Source organism: Phoxinus phoxinus (genome assembly GCF_949152265.1).
Source record: "Phoxinus phoxinus genome assembly, chromosome: 15".
NCBI classification, from domain to species: Eukaryota; Metazoa; Chordata; class Actinopteri; order Cypriniformes; family Leuciscidae; genus Phoxinus; species Phoxinus phoxinus.
In genome coordinates this window covers 7,248,839-7,275,659 of record NC_136890.1, presented here as the reverse complement: position 1 = coordinate 7,275,659, position 26,821 = coordinate 7,248,839, and the positions used below count along the sequence as shown (strand labels likewise).

Below are 26,821 nucleotides of genomic sequence, written 5' to 3'. Positions count from 1 at the left end.
CTTTGATGAGTGCCTCGGACATGGGTCAGGTTCAGTATTAGTGGCCTTAGGTCTCAGGTCATTTTATTTAAATATGCTTTTTCCGAATGCACCCAAAAAGACCTGAATTATTTGAAACTATGTCGGGCATTTATGGTTCAACCTCACATGCCTCAGAAAGAAGTCTAGCAACAGGAGGTGACAAAATTCTAGTATTTAAAACAATTCTATTACAAAGCTCTCTCTGAATCCACGCTTCTACATCCAATGGAAGTACACATGGTTACTTGGTTTAGACTCAGGTTTAGACTCAGTTGCTCCACATTTTGCGTTTCAACGAGCACCGTTAGCATGGCATAAAATTAACTTTAATCATCTTATGGACAGGTAAATAACATTACGGAAAAAGTTATATGACTGTAATGGAGCAGTGGCCAAATCAGTCAGCAGGACACCAGGATTTTTCTTGACTGACTGCTGGGCTGCAGGCTGTGCACACGTCAATGCCGTTTACATTCGGCTCCAGTCGGGTTGAACTCGGGTCTATTTTTCCTGTCTCGGGACAGGTTTTTCTTTAAAAAGATTCGGGTTCGGGTAAGAAGTCATTCGGGTCGATTCGGGTACAGATTTTAGGACCTGAGAAGACCTCTATACACGACCTCTAAACGTGTGTTGTGTTGTTCCATGAATCGTCCAATCCACTTTTTCTCCTATTTTCACAGGCAGGACTAACACTTTTTTTTTCAGCACACACACAAAACAGACATCTAGCAAATATTCACAAAATTGTTTGTTTAGGTGTTGATTCACTTTTTCTTTTTTTTTTAAGAGTAAAGAAAAAAAAATAGGGTGCAGTCATGGCTTAATGGTTAGAGAGTCAGACTTATAACCCAAAGGTTGTGGGTTCAATTCTCAATTCTCACTACCGATAGGTAGCCTAACTTGGATGGGTTAAATGCAGAGGACAAATTCTGAGTATGGATTACCATACTTGACCTTCACATCACCTCACATTGATTTGAATTAAAAAATTGTTTCTCAGAAATGCCTCCTGCCTTAAACTAGCTTGAATGTAACTCTCACCCTTGCTTCATTAGCTTGAATGTAACTCTACACCCTTGCTTCATTAAGTATACAGATCCATGAATATGCTAAATAGCCCCGCCTCCACTCACTCACACCAGCTCAGAGATTCACTCGGCCAACTTACTGAGGTAAACGCTACACAACGTTATCGCTTTTCACAACGTCGGACACATAACAGTAATTAATATGACTAGCCTTTTGCTTGACTATCAAACAGCTGATAATGTGTTGCTAATGTTACACAAACCATGTTCCCATTCGCATCTCAGAGTCAAACAGCTGCCTTCTAACAATCACCAGAAACGCTTTAAATAACTCGCATCGTAATGTACATCATACACCCGTTCTATTGCTAAATATACTAAATTTTTCATATCAACAGAAAAATATAGCTGGATAACCTGGCTTCTCTTGAGACCCCCCTGCTTCGCAGCACAGCCCTGCACGTTGTCGTGATTGGTTACAAGGTAGTTTGTGACGTCAGTGACAATCGTGACCACCGGTTTAAAACCGGGTTTTTGAGACTTTCTTTGGTTCACTGCAGTTTTAAAGAGAGAATACTCTGCAATGGTGTTGACTTGTGAATTTGCACATGGTTTGTCTTAAAGCATATAAAAAACACCACATAGACATATAAACAACATTAAATATTGGAAAATTGATTTTCATCACAGGGGGACTTTAAAAGTAATAATTTTTATAATTTTATGTTGTCTTGAATAGGATTTAATTTGCCTTGTATCCAAATTATGGATTGTCGAAAAACTTGCAGGTTTGAATTTGTCAGATATCAGTGCTGGAATTAATTTTACTGACTATTAGTCATAAAGTTTTGATGAATTTACCATCTGTGTGGTCAATTCTCCCATGATCATCAGAGCAGATCCAGTGGACTTGTGTCACTATGGCTCCCATATCTATATAATCCACTGAGAGATGTCATTTAGGACATATCTCATTCACAGCTGTGAAAAAGCCACCCCCAAATATGAATATGTGCACATAAGAGAGAAATATTTGAAAATATATGACCTAGTTTGGTGTATCATTAAAGTATATGGAGCGATACCCACACTGCGCATATGGACAGTGCCAACTTTACTGCACATTTATTGCATGCTGAAGAAGTAACAACGTCTTTTTTTTTAACCATGCAGAGAAAGTCTTGACAAAGTGGATTAAGGCCCAGGTGGAACATTGACTCACGGGGATTGGGGATGCAGGAAAATGCCTCTCTGCCTTTCTATGATTTTATTCTGTCTTTCTCATCACAAGACGGACATTTACCAACCTTTACCATGGTGGAAAACTCTGTATAGCTCCATATAAAACAGACTTTCTTCTCTCCGTCTTGCTACATTTAAAAGGTCCTCCGTGAAAGCAAAGCTATGTCTGAATGGTCTGTATAAAATATATAAACCAAATAACACATTAACAATCCCAACCCAAGAACACAAACACTTTATTTTTTTTATTTTTTTCTGCATATAGTTCAACATATTTTTCTACAGTTGACTATTATTTATCAGCCTTCAAAATGCAGGACCATTTTGTGGACAGGAGAGAAACAGAACCACAGAACACCTACTGTAGTTTTTATTTATTCATATTATGTTGCTAAAAGTAATGGAAGTCTTATTAATGCTCACTACAAAACATCAACAATATAGAGAGGAGGGGTCTGCCGAACTAATGTGATATGTATGCAGTATTAACAAATAAAATGTCAATCTAAAAGGCATGTTCCAGGTTCAAAACAAGGTTTGTGATGCTATTATGGACCACATTTGTGACTGCTGATTAATACAGAAAAACACTACATTTGTAAAATAGTTTTTAAAATAAATGCTTGTATTTCTAATAAAAGTGCTTAAATTGATTCTTCGAGAGGAATTTAATTAGAGTGTGGATCAAATAAATGTGTTATTTGAATTGTAAAGTTGTAACCTTTTCTCTATATGTGTAAATAGTTTTGAAAATTGTGCTAAATTTACTGTGTTTGTGGGCTTTTGTCATGATAGGAGTGATATAACTTGCCAGAGAAAAGGTTAGTTAGTGATTTTGTGGGTGCTAAAACAATTACAATGAATAAATTAACTTTTTGATTTTAAGTATTATTTATTTTAAAAGGGACAATGTACAGCAATGATCACTTACTGTAAGTCTATCATGTAAATGTGCCAGATTTATGCTAATTTTCATCAGTAGTACAGCTTTTTAATAAGCTGTACTTGCAGATAATAATTTAAATCAAATGTAAATGTAACTGGTTACATTTTCTTATACATGTACATTTTCTCCATAGTACATTCTTGCCTTCTACTTTTAAATGGTAAAAGTACAATAGAAGTACAAATATTTTATGTACTCTTTTAATTAAAATAAACTCATAAAAGTCATTATTAAAAAAAAAGAAAAAGAGAAAATGCTGTTTAAAATAGGGAAGTATAGCATGTCATCAAAGGACATGTCAGCTTCCCCATTAAATATACTGCCAGGCGTTAAAAACTCCATCATTTACTGGTCTTGGTTTTGATTAAAAAGCAATAAATATATAAATAAAATAAAATAACACACACAAACCCTCAATGTGAATGCTTGCCACTCAGGATGCCTTACAAATGGCTAATTTTTCCAAGAAGAAAGAAAGAAAATATCCTGCACATCATCTTAGACACAAAGTTGACTGTAAAAATGGTTATCAGGTTAACCACAAATAATAATACAATTTCTAGACTAGTGCCCACTCTTCAGTGGGCCTCAAAGCTCAGACTAAGCCCTGGCCAGCGTCAAACACTCCCGACCACAGATCTTCTACTCAGCTCCCTGGGAAAGTGAGCTTCCATCCCCATGTGTTTTTCCCATCAGCCTTGTGCTAGGCTAGCACTGTAGCGTTTATCTGTGTCTATAACACTTAGCATTCAGTTCTGGTCACACCTCTTCACACTGGGAGAGGCCGTAAAGCCGCGGAGAGAGGAAAAAAGCATGCATGGCGTTCACTGAAGACAGCCGCTTAGCCCGCACCGTGACTCACGTTACCCCCGCCACCATGTCATACAATACTGCAACTGTAAATTTTACATAAAGCGTGTGAAATCACAGATGCCTGAGCCACAGTGGGGTCGTAAACGTAATTTGTTCTGTAACTCGTGACTTATTTCCCATTGACAACAAACACTAATGCACTCAAGAGATACTGAACCATTAACTGGTTTTAAAATTGGAATAGGATTGTTGTTTCTCTGATCATCCAAAACATTCACTTTTGACAAGAAATATTATACTGGTGCCAAAAAAGGATTTGGACAATTAAGTCACACTTAAAAAACATAATAATACGAATGTGTGGGTTTGCTACCCTTGTAAAAAAAAAAAGTAATCTGGTTATTTCTATTGAATATTCAAATCGTACCGTATATATTTTTTAAATGTGCTTCCTGCAGATAATAATTACTGAAATAAAATGCTACTTTGAAGTGTACTTAAAGAGAGAACATGTTTTTTTAACATACTTAAAAAGGTCACTTTGTAATAATGTCAAATGAAAAATCTCACCTTAATGTACATCATTATGTTTTAATAATCTTTTGCGTTGCTTTAAAGAAGTAGGCTACACTTATTTTGATGTGTTGACTAACATAGGCCTACCAAGGTACATGTAAAGTTATTGAGTATGATATATTTAGTATTACCTTTAAAGGTCATGTATTTTAAATGTACTAAACTGCAATTACTGTAACGTTAATTACAAATATATTTCAATAGAAATAGTTTCAATAGAAATTACATTAAAGGATATTTTCGTTAACCAAAAATGCTAGCAGTGAATACTATTTTGGACTGGGAGTACCCCTAACCATATTTAAAAGACAATAGAAATAATTATAAAATAACAAAGGTACTCTATGTAGCTTCTTTGTTTATTAACCGCCCTCTAGTGGTTCATCTCAGGCTGACTAGACCACTCCAGTACAGTATACGAAATTATCATAATGCTTTACAATGAACTCTGTTAGAGAGCTACATATGGAAATGTATCTGTTCAATAAAAAACCTTACTCACCTGTTGTGTAATAAAAACGCCATCTCCACGTCGCTTTCACATTTCAAATCAGTTCTCTCCATCTCCGAAAAGCCAAGCCAGTGTTGATTCTCGTTTTATTGCAGCTCTGTCCTGTTCTCTTTTGCCAGCAGACTCTCCTCTGTTCAGCATGTTTTAAAACGGGACACTAAAAAACGGGACTTTAAAACACTAAACGAAATTAGTGTGCAACTAACCTATGCCACTTCCACACCATAGTAGCCTACGTGACAGACAGAGCAACTTTTCTCTGTTTACCGGTATGAACGCACGCGAGTGACGTAAGTACTTCCGCGTTCTAGCTACCTCGGGTTACGGCTGTTGCGTTCAGCGCACCCACACACACGAGAAAGCAGATTATTACTAAGTTTTAGCTGTCATCAAACATATAAATTACAAATGCCTACAGTAAAATGATTGACAATGAAAAATAGCACAGAATAGTGATTAAATATTGTAAATAAATGTTCGAACTGATCGTAGCTACTAATCAGGTCTCACACACACAGCAGCTCAGTCACTCGTTTTGTAGTTTAGATCAGCACTGACACCCTGTGGTGAAATAATCGCGTATGTTATTGTTTACCAGCCGCTGCTTTCTCAGATCGGTTTGGGTTGGAAACTTCAGTTGAGTTTTAGAAAATTATTTACACAGTAGGCTAATTATCAGAATATATCTCCTTAACTGTCTCTGAAAATGTCCAGATAAAAATCTTTCTTGCAGACAATCATTTTAGATGGCCTTAGTCAACTAGGTGAGGTGACTGCCTTCAATTTTCAAATTGAAAATAGGCCTACTAACCGGAAATTATGTTACCAAGTTGTAGCCTACTATTTCAAAACGGAAGTGCGTCACGAAGCTCAGTGTAGGCTAAAGCCTAGTCCATTTCCTGCGAAAACCATCCTGCCAGGTCTAAAATATAGTACACACTCTATGGTGAATCAGGGTAAGACTAAAACAATTTTTTTGGAAGAAAGACTGATGATGTTGACTCATTATTAAAATGTTAATTTTGAAAAAAAAAAAAAACAGTTACAGAGTGTATCTTTAAGTCCTATGGATCAAAAAAGCACTTTTAAGTTCAACTAATTGCATTTTGCAATTGCAATATAAATGTAAAATATATTCTAATTTAATTGCAAATCGTTTTTTTAAGTATATTATTTACGGAATAGTTATTTTAAAAGTATACTAAAGTGTACTTTTTCACAATGTAAAATATAAATGTTCTATAAAATCATCAAATGTTCTAGTTATTGTAATGAACCCGTAGATAGATTCTTTGCTATGATAGGCTTTTATGAGAACTGACTTCATACATCCATTGAAACAGCAGCAATGATAAAAAGTCATTGCAAAAATAAGAGCTGATGGACAAACACAGATATCATGATGTAAGTGAGGGGTGTGACAAAAAAAACATAACAGCTAGCACGGCTTTGAAATTAATAAAACACTGGGTTTTTGAACATTGTACTTCAAACATGGGTTTAAAGCACAGAAAGGATCATTCTGGCAGTTTTCAGCCTTCTGTTCATTTAGTAAAGGTGCAATAAATTTCTTGTGCACCCGTAGGAGTGTAGGAGGGACATTAAGAGTGGTCACTTGTAAACTGAGCTGCTAAGTTTAATTGATCTAAAAGAATTTAATGTGCCGTAGTGAATCGGTGCCGGCAGTGTAGATTTATCTGCTGGCCTCAATGAGAACATAATAGTGTAGAGGTTTAGAGAGGAGGATATTTAATTATAGCCACAAAAGTGATTTATTCTGTGTTGACTTAAATTACAATGCTATATTTGAGCTTTTGATGCTTTAGACAAAAAGGGAAAAGGTAGTGAAAATAAATGAGTGCAATAAACTTCCACTTTTCAGTGAATCTGAATTAATTTGATGCCTAAAAACATTCCCAGGACATATTTTAATACCATCATACCCCACAATCAGAGGAATTAAATATTAAGTTATATTTGGCAAAGACAGTGAGTGAGTGAGTGTGTGAGTGAGTGAAAATGAATGAATGAATGAATGAATGAATGAATGAATGAATGAATGAATGAATGAATGAATGAATGAATGAATGAAAAGCCTGTTCTCTCCCCAATTATCACTAACATAATGCTAAGAAATAGTGATACATAATTATTATATTACTAGTGCTGGGCAAAGATTAATCGCGATTAATCGCATCCAAAATAAAAATTTGTGTTTACATAATATATGTGTGTGTACCGTGTATAATTATTTTGTATACACACACCGGCATGAATATATTTAAGAAAAATGTGTTATATATATATATATGCAAATTGTATATATATATATAATGTATAAATATGTATATTTAATATATAATAAAATGTATGTATATATATATATATATACAGTGTATATGCAAATATTTCTTAAATATATACATGCATATGTGTGTATTTATATATACAAAATAATTATACACAGTACACACACATATTATGTAAACACAAACTTTTATTTTGGATGCGATTAATCGCGATTAATCTTTGCCCAGCACTAATTACTATATATCATAGTAGTAATTATTGCACTACTTTTAATTTGTTGATTTAAACGAAAAACAAAATAGTGTACAAACTAGTTCACTTAGATACATGAAAATTACCTGCTCATGTTTTCATGAGATTTTTGTACTCGATTCTGTCAAAATGTAATGTCTTATTAGTGGCCACAGACTGCATATTAGTCTTATTATGCAGTTTCTCGTCAATAAATGCAACTAGTGCCAAGTTCCATGACAGCATAAACTCATGTAAAATGTATGCTTGATATATTGGTTTAATTCCTTTCTAACTAACCCCTTAACCCATGAGTACTTACCACATTATAGCAGCCACATTTTACATCTTTAGATTTACAGTCTCAGAGAGAATAGAGGGATTTCTATCCAGAGTATATTTTATAAACTAGTATTAGTTGTCTAAACCTCTAAAATTAAAGTTAGTATGGATCATTGTCTTGCTTTTCTGAAAAATAATTGTCTTGCTTTTATTGGTCTTGATGAATTGTGGTGAAAGTTGTATCAGCATTACGACCACTTCCAATGTTTGAACTCACTGATGTTTCATGATGTGGAAATCTGCTTTGAGGCTAGATTAAAATGTAATCTGAAATCTTGAAATCTCTATGCTTTCTTTCCTCATCCTCAAACTTTACAACCATGCCCTGAAGAGAAAGCCGTTCCCTGAATAAAGTACACACACAAAAGATGGGTATAACTATAACCTGCGAGAAAAAAGTTTGAGTATAGGCCTTTGCTCTTAACATAATTCAATTATTAATTTGTGCTTTAGAAATACAGCAGTATGAAAACATTTAAAATAATGTTTCTTTTATTTAAAAGAAGTATAAAGAAAAGAAAAGAAACTTTTTGTGAAACTTAAATATAACAAGGAAATTCTTGCACAATCCAAATCTTTTCACATACATGCGCGTTCATTCACTCAACAACTTTCTATACACAATGTAATTTCTCTGATATGCTGCTGTATCACACATGACTAGATGACTTCTTTGTTTTTGTTCCCCATCGTTTTGCTTTATTTTATGTTTGATTTTATAAACTGATCAGACTCTTCAGAAATGGTGCTGATTGTTGAAACACTTAAATATATAGAATGAAATGTATATATATATTCAACAGGGATGAAATATATAGATTGTGCTACATGATTATGAGGCCATGTCATACTAACAAGAAACTGTTTGACTGCTGTTGTTCCGACCACAGAAGTGTGTGGTGTTGTTTGCGAATTTTGCTGGAGCTGTGGTTTGTAGGAAGCACCTGAACTATGTTTGAATCGACCTAACTTTCATCCATAGTTGGCTAACAATGCTTTCGGGAAATGCACCCCAGTTTGATATCAGACATATATTGTGTTCTTGTGAACAGTCTTATCCATGACTTGAGATAATCGTATAAGGGCTTCATCAAAAACTCCATAAAGGACAGTTTCCAAGGAAACAATATAAGAACTCAATCTTGGCTCCATGCCGGAGGTCTCCACCTCTCTCTGAGGGGGCTCAAGCCATTGCTTATTGGCCTTCTACCCATTCAGCCTGAAAAACAGCAAGACATGCAATTAAATTACAATCCCTCAGTCTGCTCACCGAGAGAGAAAAAGAAGAAGACGAGGATGAGGATGAAGAGGAAGCACATTTCATGGGGCTCGGGGTGCATGAATTACTGGAATGTATCAGACATTGGCTTTTACCCAAGCCTCAGAGCGATTGGCTTCGCAAATCAGAGATGCAAGATGCAGTGACCCAGCAAAGAAATTCAGAAGGCGACTTTAAAGGTGATAGATCAACCATTCTGCCCAAGGATAGGGCCGTACTTAAGGCCATTGTCATTGATGCAGGTGCAAGACCTTTGATGTTTGTCATTTTAGTGACTCTGCTTTTGAATTCCATCAGCCGCTTTACATACTAATTAACCTGACCAGCCACTGAATCAGATAAATGGACAACCTGAAAAGTGTGCAGGAGGCCAAGAAAGATCAGACAGTAAAACTCATGTATGCTAATCGGGATGTTTGAAGAGGAAAAGCCAAAGGGTTCAGGTGAAAAGCGGCCCAGCATTCCTCTGGAGCAGACCACCATAATCACAGGGATCTGAACATCTGCATGCGCACGGTGTATTAACTGGTCCAGCATATTTCTCACAGTTCACCCAGAGCAAGATCTTGATGCTCAGATGTTCCTCTTTCATAGCTCAGGGGCTTCAACGAGTTCTCCGTTTCGTTTGTCTCAGATACTTTTCTAGAAGTAACCAAAGTAGAGAAAAATTTGACAAATAAAAGAAATGATGTGGATAGAATAGCAGGTCATTTGGTCTTGGAAGAATTTGATGAGAATTATTGATGAAATATTGATTATTTGAGCACACTTTGTGACTCTGATGCTTTCTGAAACTCTAGAGGAATCCTGAAGACTTTTCCCAGGAACGTTTCCCAGTTTAATCTCCACTTAATTGTAGTAGTTTCAAACAAAGCAAGAAGCAATTGAGATGTTGCAGAGATCTTGTTTTTCTTTCTTATGGGCTGATGTTGGGTAGACTAGTTGTTCACAGGGGAACAACTGGGGGCTCTCAGTCACACCTGAAGCTCAGTGGCACACCTTCCCCTTACAAATCACAACCACATGCTGTCAGCAGACCACAAAACACCCGCCAATCCCAGCAGCCCTCCTCACGCATGCACATACACACGCCTGTTCCACAAGTAATCACCAATTACTCAAGAAAAGACCTCTTTGTCTGAGCAACTGCAGAAGTGTCTGCTCCCTCATAATGATGCTGCATTAGCTGGGCATTTACAAGTTCAGTATGACTCATTTTGAGCTGGATAAAGCACTAAGCAAGTTTGAATCCAGGTTATCTGCTTAGCATTTCTGTGCATGCTCTGTTTGAACTTAAATCTTTCATGGAAACTGAAACAATGCCTCTAGTTTTAATACCAGCTCTGATCATTAGGAACGACCAAAAGAAACTCAAGACTGCAGCACTCGAACATCTCGTCCCAAAACAGCCAGTAGACCACAAAACTTAACCATGAACATAACTTATACTCCAACTGAAGGACCTTTCATGATTTTTCAGCAGTTTTTGTGTTTTCATGGTTTGTAGTAGTTCCTCAGCTTGCTTGATGAGGGCAACGCAACACCTTAGCTTTGACATGAATGTGAAATGGATATTCAAGGCCGCAGGACTGCTTCTCCAACACTTTTTGGTGTTACCTGATCATTCTTGGTCTCAAGTTAATATGATAATTTGTAAAACACAATTTCAAGTTCACACAAAATATCAATCAATATATCTGTTACCAAAGATATTTCTGGAAAACAAAATTGGCACTGGCCTAAGTGATTGGGATTACTTTGACAATATTAATGCAGAATTAATTCATAATGGCATCACATAATGGTGCTTTGCAAATGTCCACCAAATATATAACATAGCTTCATAATCCACCTCTTAACATATTTAGCATGTTAAATACCGATTAGTGCTTCCAGAATGAATGGTAAACCCATGATCTAACATTTGGTGTAGGTAAGTTGTTGCTAATCAGGCTTAGAGTCTCCCTGCACAAAATGGCTCTTTTAACTAAATAGCTCCCCCTAGTGTGAACTACAATTTCTCTACTGGGAGAATATTGAAAAAGAGCTTGTAAAGGGGTCTAGAAGCTACAACTTCAGATTCTCCTCAAATAATACTAAGTGCATGGAATAGACTAATAGCAGCATGGACTAATGGACTAACGGTTTAGTCTATGGACAAGTTACACATGACTGTGATGATGTGAAAAAACTTTAAATGTGGCGACAGTGCAACAACTCTATTAATACTGCAGCCCTGTGAGGTTTGTTGGTTTGAAGAAAGTAGCTATTAGGGAAAACACCTTTCTCAATTCTTTAATTGGTTCATATGAACAGCTAAAAAAAAAAAGATAAGCACATTATAGGATCAGCATATAGGCTTACACAACTTACTAAATGTGTATGACTAAAACAGAGAGCTAAACATGACTGTGACAATTACATGTTAATAATGTATTATAGTTTACATTTATAATACACATAGTTCAAGTGAACGTACGAGTGCTTTTTTAACTAAGTAAATGTTATTTCATAAATATTGCTATTGTCTTTAAAATATGTTACTGCCGAATGTACTGACAAGCATTTATGATAGCTAAAATAAAATGTTATGTCTATTGAAACTTGTATGTCATGTATTTAAATTTGTAATCACAATTTGTAAATATTAAGTTGCATTTAAGTACATTTAAAATACATTACCTTTAATTGTTCTGTAATATTGAATAACACTACAGTTACAGTTGTAGTTACAATTATAATCAATACTTTACATGTGCTTTAGTCAACACGTCAAAATAAGTGTAGCCTACTACTTTAAAGCACGGCAAAAGATTAAAACAACAAAAAAAATTAAAGTGCAGTCTTTAAAAGTGTACACTTTTATTTTATGAATAATACATTATCTGCAAGTGTTTATTTTAAATATATACTTTTAAGATTTGAAGTGCACCTTCAATACAATAAAACACACTTCTTTTTTACACTGGTTTGTTAAAATGTTACCAGTGTTATAAAACGCTTACAAATAAACCTGCAATGTCAAACTCAAGATAACTATTTTTAATGAAAAACAGTGAAATAGTATGTAGCATTATAAATGCATTTCTTAACATTTCTGTACAGAAGTTTGAGGCTGGTTCCCTGGACATCAAGCAATGGCACAATATGCTACTTGCAAACCTTGTATGCTTGGCATTTTGTGTTCACAGTAACATCAACAAGTTATTTCCTTTAGCTTTTTTACATTTGTGATAGATATAGATGTTATGGATTTTGTTACCTCTACTTACACCCCTTGCCAACAGAAGATTGAAATTCAGCCAAGACACCGTCAGGAGTAAAGATGAAGGGTGATGCCACAAGACCCAATGCGGATCCCTATGACCTTATCATTTTTATCCTGCTAAAATACAAAGAAAAGTTACAGTGCATTGAGCATTGTCCCTCAGGCGGATGTACGCTGGTGCCTCACATAACGTCTTATGCTTGGTAACACACACTTATGTTTAACTAGAGTACAAAAAATAGATATCAGTTTGTATGAAGGTCAAGATCAGGCCAATGTCTGCCAATGTCAAGCTGGTAAACTTCAGGAACTCGAACTGTGCATGTGAAAAATGATGTGTTCAGCAATGTAGAAGACTGCGTGTGCTACAAATAGCAGACCTTCACAGACATCATGTGAAACCACAGTGTTAATATTCATGCTAAAGACATTAGATGCAGGAATATGGACAGTGAGCATAACAAGAATAATACATAAACACATACAATATTCCATTACACTATTAAAGTCCCACTCCAGACATGGTTCTTGGTCGCTCTCTGCATACTTAAGGTTTCAATATTCACAATGTAAAACCTGCTGTAAAACACATGCCTGTAATATATTATTTAGCCACTCCCTGTAATAAAAGACATTCAAAAACAGTCCTTTTTTTTGCATTTTCTTGACATTGTTTTTCCATTATTTTCTCTTTAAACATTAATCAGTACTTTTTTTGGGCCACCCTCTCTTTCTGTCTGCTGCTTAAAGATTTAAATGTTGCCCCATCAGGATCTGGCCCGGGCTGTTTTGACAGGGCTCAGACAGGAAAATGTTTGGCAAAAATCTGCTGAATTTAATTTTTTTTTTCTCCTCCCCATCCCATTAACAGGAGATTGCTGGGGCTGCAGTTTGCAGTGTTCAGAGAGAGTGCTGAGTTTGGCCTTTACAGGCTCTCGGCTGTTGATAAAGGAAGTAGCCCAGTGTTAAAGAATTCCTCCATTAGCCCAGCTTTGGATTTAACCACACACACACACACACACACACACACACACGTACGCACGCACGCACACACACACACACACACTAAACTTTATTGTTTACAATGCATTTGTACTACACTTGTAATGCAAAGAAGAAATCTGCGGATAGAAACAAGACTTTTCATTTTTACTTTGTGTCTAATACATAACCTATAAACACCAATCCTACAGTACCTTAAAACCACCAAAGAAATGTCCAATAATTATCCTTATTGAAACTTGTGTTTATCAGCAAAATAAATATTAAGACAGAAACATTTGAAGTTGTAAACATCTCAGTGTTGTAGGCTATATATTATCTCTTCATTGAATCCAGTAAAAATATAATTATAGATTTATTTATGTGGCCTATATGCTTGGTAGTTGAAGGATCTCACATAGCCACTAAAGGTGGTCTTGTGATTTACACAGAGTAATGAAAAGTACAGACCCATGCAGAGGTCTTGGATGAGAAGACTAACAATGCAATCATACACATACTTTTTTTTTTACTCCATATATATACGGTGTGTGTGTGTGTGTGTGTGTGTGTGTGTGTGTGTGTGTGTGTGTGTGTGTGTGTGTGTGTGTGTGTGTGTGTGTGTGTGTGTGTGTGTGTGTGTGTGTGTGTGTGTGTGTGTGTGTGTGTGTGTGTATATATATATATATATTAATACAATTTAAAATAAGTGTTTTCTATTTTATCATATTTTACAATGTAAATTATTCCTATGATGTCAAAGCTGAATTTTCAGCATCTGCCCTCCAGTCTTCAGTGTCACGTGATATTTTAGAAATGCTAATATTGGCTAATATTACATATTATCATCTATGTTGAAAACGGTTGTGCTGCCTAATATTTTTGTGAAAACTGTGATACATTTTTCCACGTATTCTTTGATGAATAGAACTTCAAATGAACAGTCTTTTGAAATATAAATCTTTTTGTAACATTATAAATGTCTTTACTGTCACTCTTCTTAATACATCCTTCTGAATAAAAGTATCAATTTCTTTTCTTTTTTTTTCGAATGGTACTGCATATAAATATGACTGTCAAAATGAGATATGCTTTTAATATTTTATAAATGCAATGGAAAACCCCATTTGGAGTATAGTATTGAGAAACAACGAAAATTGATTGCATGCAGTATACAAATAAATGCGGTTTATAACTTTCTATTAGTCAAATAATACATGGGAAATGGCACCATTTAATAATAATAATAATAATAAATGTTTCTTTAGAACCAAATCAGCATATTAGAATGATTTCTGAAGGATCGTGTGACACTGAAGACTGGAGTAATGATTTGCCATCACAGGAAAAGCACCATGTGGTCTGTTTGAGTTTGGTAATTGAAGCTCTTTCAAAATGTTAGTAGGACTGCAGATGTAGGCAACCATTCTTAAAAATAAAAGTTCCAAAAGGATGTTTGGGCAGCGATGCCATAGAAGAAGCAATTTGGGTTCCCCGAAGAACCATTTTTATACTAGCTATAAAAAACCTTTTTTGCAATGGAAAGTTTCCATGGATAAAGGTTCTTCATGGAACAATAGATGCCAGTAAAGTCAAGTCAAGTCAAGTGAGCTTTATTGTCATATGCTATATGTGGGGACATTGTGGAACGAAATGTCAGGCCTCGCAGTGCTATTTAAACATGAATATAAACAGTACAAGTCTAAACGTATAAACAAAGTATAAACCTACAAATAGCTAACCTACTGAAATAAGTTATCTAACTTTACATTTACTAATCTAACTATACAAATACTAGTTACATATACATTTAATCTAACTACATTTACATAATATAAAACTATATACACTTTACATTTATATCAGGGGCGTTTCCTCTGAGGAGGCAAGAGAGGCAGTGCCTCCTCGAAAAATTGGAAGAGAAAATAATCCATGTTAGAAAAAAGTATAATCCCTTGTTTTTCCAAAGTAACAGTGTCAAACAGCGACACCAGCAGGTAAAGTTACTGTGGGATGCCGCGTCTCTCTTGCCTCCCCTGAGCCTATTGAGTTAGAACAGACTCCCTAAAGTCCGTATTAGTGTATTACTGTATTTTAAGTGTGAAAGGTGAGCCATTCATTTTGCGCCATTGGTAAGGCACTTTTACGTTTTCTCGGTGGTTCATTATGATTCGGACCTCCAGGAAATGCACACTTTAGAACCAATGTAAACACTATAAACACAATACATCGAGACCCATCTGCGTCATCTTCTTAGTTCTCGCGCATATATCGAGGAGATATACTGAAGAAAATGAATAGTTGAATAAAGTCGTTATTTTTGGGGGGTTTTGCGCATCAAAGGATATTATCGTCACTTGATGAACTTAAGGTTTAGCCACTGTAGTCACTTGGACTATTTTAACTATGTCTTTACTAACTTTTCTGGGCCGGCAGATGCAATTACCTATAGCAACCTATGAAGGAGTGAGTCAGATTTCATCAAAAATATCTTAATTTGTGTTCCGAAGATGAACGAAAGTCTTACGGGGTTGGAACAACATGAGGGTGAGTAATTACTGACAGAATTTTCATCTTTGGGTGAACTAACCCTTTAAGGCCTAACAAACACTTGCTTTCAACACTTGTTAAAAACATGCAGTAGATCATAGCAACAAAGGCTCTGAAGAGTTTTGTGTCTTGTAAGTCTTGTAATGTGGCCTCTGTATGGCAGGTACATCCTAATCGCCTTGTATCTTGATACAAAGGTTTGCCATCTGTAGCTTCAGAGGGCCTGGCTATAACCATATTAATTCATCAGTGGACTGGGCAAACAGCTCATTAGAGTAGGAGCTGACCCAAGGGCAAGGAGAGTCCTTGCACAGTGGCAGGAGCGTGAACCAGAGCCAGTGGCGACATTATTAAGACACTGCCAGCTAATGAAGGTGACAAGAGAGGAAGGCGGCAAAAAAAATCATTTACCGAGAGAGATATCAATCCAATGAGCTGCAAGAACAGCGAAATTGAAGATATAGATCACCAATCCCTTTATGGGGATGAAGGGAAACGTGGGATAATTTCCCTGATAAACACGGCGCTGACATTGCCATATAAACGAGCGTGGATTTATCCCTGCGGAGGCAGATGAGATGACTGCGGTTCGGAGGTCCTGGTGAACTCATAACAGCACTGGCAGGCAAAATAAAAATCAACAACTCGGCAAGGCGCTGATAGCAGCCATCCATTCCGCGCAAATTGAACTGTCACCTTTAGTGTCACTTTTCCAGCCGAGCAGATGAAAAAGACAACCGCGTGGCGGTAATGTTCCGCAAAATTAATTCCTGGTGGGAGAAAAAGACGTCGAAACATCAAACAGATAAAGACTCTCTGTGTGGAAACAGTCTCGCGGGGCCTGTTTACGTCTGTAGTGATCTATTCACCAGCCCTCCTTTGTTAATATGACAGGGTTTGTCATCCATCCCTAAATAAATGGAGCTAATTTATCCCCTGGGAAAGCATGCAATGTCAGCAAAAATAACGACACGGCTTATTCTCCAAATCACGGTGACTGTGCCGATAACGGGTCATATGACCAAACTCATTTGGCACGACAAATGACAATAGCACTAATACGTTCCGCATCTCGGTCAGTAAGCACGAATGAAAACACTATAAATGATCATACTAATGACCAACTGAGGCACTATTACACAAGCAAATGCACAGAGAAAGCATTTATATATACATTGTATAGTGTCCAAAGCCCAAATCAGAATAACCTTTGTGAAACAGCGGTGTGTTGAAGGTGCACTTGAAGGCTAGTGTACAATTTCAAAATGTGCAACTTTTGTTGCTGTTACCGATCATCTCCATCATCTTTAGAATTATATTCTAAGGACATTGAGCTACTTTATGTTATTAATTACACGTTGAAAGGATAATAATTAAAGGTCAATGTATAATTGCACCTAAAAGCTGTGGAAAGTGGAAGTGTGTGCCTGCACTCTGGCTCTAGTTCATCTATATAAGACTGTCTCCTTCTCACATTCACACACATACACGCTAGTCCTAATCCACTTAAATATTTATAAAGATTCCTATTATTCTATTAACTATTCATTGATTTATAATTTAAAAGATTTATACTTGGCACTTAAAAAACTGCTAGAATGACTTTCACCTATAAGAGATGTCAGGGGCCATTTATTTCTAGCGAATGTCAAATCTAGCCCCCTCTGCCGCTCAATTCCAAGAGATCGACATGCTTGGAGTCCATTTTCAATATTCATGCTGTTTGGCTGTTGTGCAGAGTAGCCTTGCCTATGGCAGGTCATGCTTAGTTGATTCAGGCTGTCGCTCCACAATGAAAATGCATGGCTGTGCCTAGTCTACTAGCTCTACTTATTGATTTATATCTAAAACAAGATCTTTTCCCTCTCACGTGCCCAGAAGCAAACGCCCACATGTCACACTCCTGTGCTCTCCGTATCTCCTGTGCCAGAGGACAATGTGATGGTTACTGCAGAAGGGCAAACCGTTTCACCCTCATTCATTGGGTTTTAGTATATTTGCATTTTATTAAGCAAACAGCATACTATGCCATAAAAGTGACATTCTTCAATATCTAAATAATAAAGTGATTCAAGTTAATTTGTCTAAGTGAGTTAATATCTCTGTTACGTATTGGGTGAAACCTTTCAAAAACAAAACAAAAATTTAAATCTTTAAAAAAAAGTTTCTTAAAGAAAACATTTTGTATTGTGCCATTTTCAGAATTTAATTTGTGATAATTAGGCACATGTCCTATAATCCTCATTGTGGTGTCATACTTTGCTGGTATGTGCTCACAAACACAAAGGAGTTTCAATTAACACTCTTTATTAACTATCCAAAATACTCAGGAGATCACAGGAACAAACAGGATAAAAGCAAACCAAACAATACATTAACAAGAGCCAAACAAGAGCAGCTGAAACACAACGATTAAATACACAGTGCAAACAGAGGAAACTTTAAGACAATGAGCAGTTATTAAATAAGAGACCATGATGATTAACAAGCAGTGAAAACACAGGCAATCAGGAAACAGGGAAAATCAAACCAAAACACAAAAGAAACAAACATGACCCTAACAACGGGGGGACGAGGGAGCCCAATGGAGCTGTGGGGACGACGACCCCTGGTGAAGCCAAGGGGGCGAGGAGACAAGGTGGAGCCAACTGGTTGACGGGCCGAAGTGGAGTAATGGGTGGCTCGGTGGCCCAAGGCAGAGCCAGGGGATCCACTTGCCAAGGCGGAGCTGGAGACTGGAAGACCCGAGGTGGATACGCACAGCAGAGTGGACTAAACAGAGGAGGAGCAGAGGAACTGAAGAGAGCCAGTGGACCGAGGGGCAGAGGAGCTGGCTGTCTTAGGTAGAGGAGGCGGGAGACAGAGGCCAGGAGGGACCATCAGAGACGAAGGAGACTTAGAGCTGGACGGGACCAGTGGAGATGCAGGAGACCTGGAGCGGGACCAGTGGAGATGCAGGAGACCTGGAGCGGGACCAGTGGAGATGCAGGAGACCTGGAGCGGGACCAGTGGAGATGCAGGAGACCTGGAGTTAGGCGGGACCAGTGAGGACACAGAAGACCTGGAAATGAGTGGGACCAGCAGCCATTGGAGACTACGAGGATTAACCTCTTCAATTTACTCCTAAAATAATACAGAGGCCAGGCATAGCTCACCCTCAGCGGCTGGAGTGTAGGCTGGGCTTCCCTCCTTGCCCTCATAATCCACAAGCAGTCCCACTGGGATGGACGATGCTGCTGGCTCACGCACCTGGTCAGACTTTCCATGGCTCTGGCTCCAGGGCGATGATTGGCTCAGGCATTGTCTCTGGCATCGCGGCAGGCTCTTGTCTGCGTTGGATCCCTGCATTTTGTCCATGAAGAGCATGGGAAGCGGCTGGCTGGGTTCTGGGTCCGGAGAGGTGCTGAGTGGGGTGACGTGTTCTTCTGTAGCGCATACGGTGAATCGTGATCCGCAGTTTACCTGCACCCACTCCACATAGGCAGCAAACGTCCCTCGAGGACCATCGACAGGCAGGCGTGCCTTAGTCTGCTCGTTTAAGCGGGTAAAATAGAACACACACAGAGGCTGGTTGGGGATGGACTTAGCCAGATCTAAAAAGCCAGATCTAAAAAGTCCCTTGTGGGGTCTTCAAGGGCTTGATCTTTTTGCTCTAAACAGAGCAACTGGACAGCGGGTATATCCATTTTACGGTCGGTTCTTCTTCCACAATCTTCAGAGATCACAGAAACACACTGGATAAATGCAAACCTAACAATACATTAACAAGAACTGACCAAGAGCGACTGAAACACAGAGATTAAATACACTGTGGAAACAAAGGAAACTTAACAAAGACAGGTGGCAATGATGAGCAATTAAATTAGAAACTATGACGAATAACAAGTAATGAAAACTCAGGCAATCAGGAAACAAGGAAAATCAAACTAATGCATTATATCTATATATAAAATTTAAATATTGATAGTTGTAGTAATTGTTGTAATGTATGCTATTTTAATTAAAATATTACCATTGAGAGTTAGAAAAAAATCTAAAAAGCATCTGAATCCAATGCAAAGAGAATGAGGGCAAACATTGGAAATTAAAAATTGGCTCCCTTCGTTCATGACTTGAGACTTGAATTGAATTGGCAACAATCCACAGGAAGTTATGATTGTAATTGGAATCACAATAACAGGAAGTTGATTTTTAATTATGCAGAAATTCAACAAGTAATGGCATTCTGGAAAATGAAATCCTGGTTCATACAACGAAAGTATAGTATACATAAATTAGGTACAGGTTTTGACAAACCTTTCAGACGAGGTTTAGACCAACCATCTTACAGAGCTTGTCTTCCTTTTTAGTTAAACACTTATTGCAGATTTCTTTGAATTAGAATTAATTCTGCATACTGTTTGAGTAATGCATCCTTATGTCAAATTCTGGAATTTAAAAAACATTCTCAGTTCATTTCTAAATGGTGCAAAGTCTTGCAAAACAAGTATCATACACAGTTTTGCTTCTTAAGGAAAATGATTGTGTTTTAAAAGTGTTTAGATGTTTTTTACTGGATTAAGAAAACAATTAGTTCCAGAGCAAACAATAACTTTTCAATAACTGCACAAAAAAAAGTAGAAGAAAAAAAAACGAGAAGACTAGGAAGCCTACTTAATATGAGGACAGGAAGTGAGTAATTTGTTCTCTCATTTAAGAACTTGATGGCGGACTTTGTGCCAGACTTTAGCTGGATTCATCATAATTCCCTTCAGCTGAATCAAAACGCCAGGGAGAGGGAGAAAGAGGGAGAGTGAGAGAAGAAAAGCAGAAGTGGAGAGGGCCAGGGAGCCTGCGGAGAGCAGATCAGAGTACTGAAAGGAAACATGTTTTCTTATAAGTCCAGTGAGTGACAAGGAAACCATTAACACACGCCGTCAGTGGAAGGGATTACGCCCCGCGCATGCTTGGCTATTATTCAGCCTAATTAAGTCTTTTGGCATGATTTCCCAAGAACAAAGCGAAAGGGGGAGCAGGAACAGCTTAATAGCTTTGGGGTGCCTGGATTCCAAAGAAGAGATATTAATATGCGCCTTCCTTTGGCGTATTATTTTTTCAGAGTTTATTAATCCCCTTTTTTTGACAAACCACAATGTATGCTGCAACTCCCAGAGTTACGGACTTCTTAAGATGATTCTAATGCACACCATGTGCTCCTTCAATCTGTTTTTTTTTTTAATCATTAATTCTATCCTTCCTACTTGTATGACACATGAAGGTTAGACAAACTAAAGCAACTTAATTCAGTTTAACTCTAAGTTTGGTGACTGTCAAAATTAATATAATTAGCTACAATATATTAGCTTACTTGCTTTCAATGCAAAATTAAGGAGTGTTCAAGTGTTCACACTTGGCATGTTTGCTTCGATTGAAACGAACTCTGGTGTGATTGCTTTATTAGTGCGGTTCATTTGAATAAGTGTGAACGCTGCCATCTGAACCCTGGTGCCACCAAACCAGAGGAACGATCTCGGAAAGGCTCTCGGTCCACTTCCAAGAGAACTCTGATGTGGTTCAACTGAAATATGAACGCAAAATGAACTAAAGACATGTAAACAACCCAAAAACAGGACATGATGTCACAAAATGTGACCCTAAAAAGGACAGAATGCTCAAGCATACCTGTTTTTTCTTATCATAGTCGCTATGTTGCCCATCAGAGTTCGGTACAGGCGTCAGAACCGCGTCTCCTCACAGCAGATCTTCGTCTGTGTGTGTGACGGAGGGATTCCTGCCGCTTTTTGACTCCTTTACACATTTTATAAGCTCTTCACGAGTTCTCAGCTGGTCAAAACACCATCATAGGCCATGCACGTACAGCAAGAGCATTTAGCCAGGCACACTGCATTATTTTGGATGTTCAGGAAGTTCCATCGTAAAATCATAAAAGCCGACCAATCAGGTTTGTGAACGTATCTCTATGCCTTTAGATTCAGTGTTAAAATGCCAATGAACAGGACCAAACAAACCAAGTGAACCGAACCATAACTTTCTTACACGACTTTGTCTTGGTAAAAATATTTTAATAGTTAAAATGATTCACATACAGTAATAACATAGTTATTACAACATGGTAAAAAAAATGATTGTGTTTCCATTTACAGTGTTCGTTCCAAAAAATGAAATCACAACACAGATCTTGGGTTATGTTTGTAATAGTAATACACTCTGCTTGTACTATTTCTTCAATATATAGTATATGTAATTTTTATTTTCTGTGCATCGAACACCAATATGTGAAGTATACAGCACATATAACCTACACTCAACCTTTAATTTACAGTTTGACCAATGAACCAGAAGTTATATGAAAATATTTTTGTCAAGACGTTTGATTAATTTGATTGAAATAAAAAATAAAAAATCCTAAATAATATATGGATATAAAATAGAGTTTAATGGGAATGCTAAAGGATACAGTACTTTTCTGTACATCATCCTTAAATTAAACAGAAAAGATTATGTGTATCTCCAACAAAAGGAATAATTTGCTTGCTTTTCATAACATTTGGGCAATTTTATTACTATGGCCTTGTAAAAAAGGTGTGACAAAAAGGAATGACATGACATCTTTGGCTCCCTGAACAAGATAACACACTGTCATATTATGGCCACAGAGTGGGAAAAAAATCTCTACAGTGCATCACGAACGAAAGAGATTACTCATGCCACAGGGGGGATGTCTTGAGTGAATCCACAGTATCTCTCTCAAGCCATTAGACACGAAACCCCTGCGGTCGAGCGCTGAGAGTATGTGAGTATGATCTCTGATGCACTGACACACACCAGATATGAGGAGACACGTCTAATGGAGCAGAACGCCAGAGACCTCGAGAGACACTTAGAAGAGAGGGAGAGAAAGACAGAGGGGGAATCTTATGACTGACAATATTAGTGTGTGTGTGTGTGTGTGTGTGTGTGTGTGTGTGTGTGTGTGTGTGTGTGTGTGTGTGTGTGTGTGTGTGTGTGTGTGTGTGTGTGTGTGTGTGTGTGTGTGTGTGTGTGTGTGTGTGTGTGTGTGTGTGTGTGTGTGTGTGTGTGTGTGTGTGTGTGTGTGTGATGTAATGAAACTACAGTAATCAGTCTTATTATATAAGCAGCTCAAGTCATAATACATACTGGTAATAATATGAAATTAGTAAGGAAATTTCTTAGCATTATTTAGTTTTGTTCATAACTGTTCATTACCAATAATGTATTTAGAGAATAATAACTTGACAATGGTAGTTTCATCAATAATAAATACTTTACATTTAATGGATGATTGGATATATATATATAATAATATAATACATATAATAATGCCAATAATAATGCATTCTACATACTGTACATTGCGCATTATTCCGATTTTTATAACTCTGTAGTCTCGAGAAATAAATGAACATTGAAGAAATAGGAAAATTGAAATGTATTCTATAAATATAGTAGCTTTCAAAGGTATTTGGACTTTTAAGCTACTTAAATTGTTATTGCATTAGATAAAATAAATAAAAAGTGGCCTCTGGAAACAAATAGAGCACAAATTTTTTTTTAGTGGATGTATGAAGTCAGTTCTACTCCATAGGTGACATTTGGTTGGATATTTTGTCATCTAATGCAAAGACATTCAGATCACTTTAAGCGTTGCTTGTGTAGCATGACACCAAAATGAGCTCAACCTGTGCTTTCTGTGTAAAATGTGTTTCACTGCTCCCACAGAGTTTGATACAGTACATCGCGGTGAAATTACCATCTCTTCTAGCCCTTAAGCGTGCAAAATGGCGTGACCAGTTAAAAGCAGTCACACCAATAACGCTAGTCGCGGGCTTCAGCCTCTGGATCTATAGGCTGCCACCCGAGCACATACATTTTTGATTTGCCCTCGCTCTCATTCTTTCCCCGTCTCTTCCTCATTCCTTGCCCAGGCCTCTGTTTAGAGCCTAATTATCCTTTGCCTTCTGTTCAAGACTCTCTTAAATGTGATAAAAAACAGTCACTTCCAAAGCAAACTAGTTCTTAATTTTCCCTGACAGGCTCCTTTAAACATGTGGGCAGAATGCACAGTCTAATTGAAAGCACATTCCTATTCCAAACAAATTAAGCACAATTAAGGCCTCTGAGTTATGAGTATCTATCATGATGAGATGTTTTTGTAAAAATCACCACATTTAGATCAAAGTCGGCCAACCCTTTCCTTAATAGCCTCATTAGAGTCCTCTGCAATGGGCTTCATAAATACAGGGCCAGCGAGTTTCATTTGGGAATTACTCTAAAAGAGGACCCTAAAACTAATTGTTTCCACATTTCCATAAAAGCTTCATCTGTTTTAGGTAGAAACATAACGAGATATTTTCTTTTTTTTCCTGTGCTCTCTGTCTCTTTGTGGCATATAATTCAGTGGTCGTTTTATCTAAACCATGATTTATTCATTCTTTCGAGACCATTGTAGGATGTTGCTAGAAACAGCGAGACGGAAATGAAAAACGAAAGAAGTGCAAACATTTTTAACAGGCCATAACAATGACCTCTGCACATCATCAAGAACGAACGCAAACAAATCAGTCGTATCGTGACATCATCTCTAAACTTTTGTTTTGTCTAAAGTACTTAAAGTGATTCATGAATGGAGCGCTGCCGCAGAACAGAGCCATGGCGGAGAAACACATCTTGCTCCCTAGCAAAATTGCCACTTCAAATCAGCTCTGGTTTAATTCAGCTTCTTATACGTGCAAGCACACTTTATATCTGACATGTTTTTCCAATTTTGAGGAACATTTTATCGCTTAGATGTAGAAGAGAGGGAGAGACTTCTGAACGTGCAGACAGATAGCAGGTTTAGAACATTTGCAGCTGTTTATATTGCATTGGCTATGAAAAAATTCAATAATACAAATTATTTATTATTTTTTACAACAGCAAAAACATTTTGTGTGTGTTACTGGTGAGCTGATTAAAATGCAAAACAATATTAAAGTCATTAACATTGTTTTTTGTTGTACAGAATTTGTTGGTGCTCATTTGCCTTTGAAATCTTTTATCAAAATGACTTGCTCCGCCTCTGAAACTACTTTTCTACTTTTATTTTTCAACAAGAATGTTGCACAAAACCAAACACTTCACTAGCGACTACGATGAACTGTGACATCAAAGTCCATATAAAGTAAATATCAAGATTTTAAGAGCCCTACGAAAAAAGAATCGCACCTGGTGAAACATCTACCATAATATAATGAAATACAATGCCTTACATCTTTTCTTGTGGAATATTATGTTTCACTGAGAACTTTCAGCCTCAAGTGAGACTTGTATGGCTTAATATGACGTAAATGATGTCTCTTACTGAAATATGTGGTAGAAAAACATTTACGTTATTTAAAACATCTTTTTATACATATTTTGGACACTGGGGGCGCCATTTTAAGTAAGCAGTATGCATACTTAAGTATGCAGTTTAAGTATGCATACTGATGATGTCAAATGGTGAGCTACTGGCTACTGTTGCTCTTTTTACCGCAAGACAACTCTGGAAATAAAATACTGATATGATGCCATATTATGCGGCTTTGGTTGTAATGTTCAGCCAAAGGGCAACAAGAGAAGCGATGTAAGTCTTCACTGCTTTGAAGTGTGATAAGAAGACTAGAAAAGAATAGGAAGATGCCTGTAGACGAATAAAACCTGTCTTTGTTCTCTCCACTTTCACGAGTTCACACTTAGCCTACATATAATTAGATTAGAGTAAAGGAAATGCGTATTTGGCGTGCTGTCCGGATTTTGGCCCGAACCCAGAGTACTCCGCCATCCCAGGTTTGGGATAGGACTAGTAAGTGAGGAGATGCTGGGCTGTATATATATATACCTCTTGATGTTAATTGAGTTGACTGGATGAGCTCTTCCAAAAAACGATTCGATTAATTATCTGAACCTGCTTCTCCCGAACTTTGTTAATAAAACTAATTTAGCCCTGATGCCTTTGAGGCTTTTTGTAGACCACATCAGCTACTGAAAGAGATTACAGGGGACGATGGATAGCGTAGGCTTAAACCAAATGGCGTACCATTGATTTTTCCCCACAATGAGTCTAAATGCCTGTGGATGTCGAGTGAAATCCGCGCTGAGAAACGGCAGAGACAAGAAACGCTAGATGCCATCCTGGCAGGATATAAACATGCAGACGATTGTCATGACACCGCAGCCACTGAAGGTGAAAGTTCAAGCTTATTCGCGGAGAAACCTGGCGATTCGTGTACAGTGTTCTCTAGTAATGATAGATACATCAACGCAGACAATGGTCGGGTTCCTCCGCGAATAAGCTTGAAAGCAGTGAAGACTTACATCGCTTCTCTTGCTGCCCTTCGACTGAAAATTACAACCAAAAGCCGCACAATGTGGCATCGTATCAGCATTTAATTTTCCGAGTTGTGTATTCCAAGTTGTGTTGCGGTTAAAATAGTAACAGGTAGCGCCAGTAGCACACAGAATCGACACAGAATGCACTGCGCACCTAAAATGCCGCACCTTTAAATAACGTAAATCTTTCATGGGTTTTCTACTACATGATTCAGTAAGAGACATAATTTACGTTATATTAAGCCATACAATTCTCAGTACTCGGGGTTCCCTTTAAACTGTTCTGAAAAGTAAAAGAGTTCTGAAAGATTTGGTTATGCAAAAATCTGCACAACACAAGAACACTCCTAAA

General features: G+C 37.3%; 1 protein-coding gene across 1 annotated transcript in view; it reads right to left on the bottom strand.

Annotated features, from left to right (window-relative positions):
• Positions 1-5,264, bottom strand: part of prdm16 (PR domain containing 16) — a 269,870-nt gene extending 264,606 nt beyond the window's left edge. The window contains exon 1 of the mRNA XM_079637360.1: positions 5,129-5,264. The gene's annotated coding sequence lies outside the window, so the exon portion shown is untranslated. The remainder of the gene's footprint in view (positions 1-5,128) is intronic.
• Between the last annotated feature and the right edge of the window lie 21,557 nt (positions 5,265-26,821).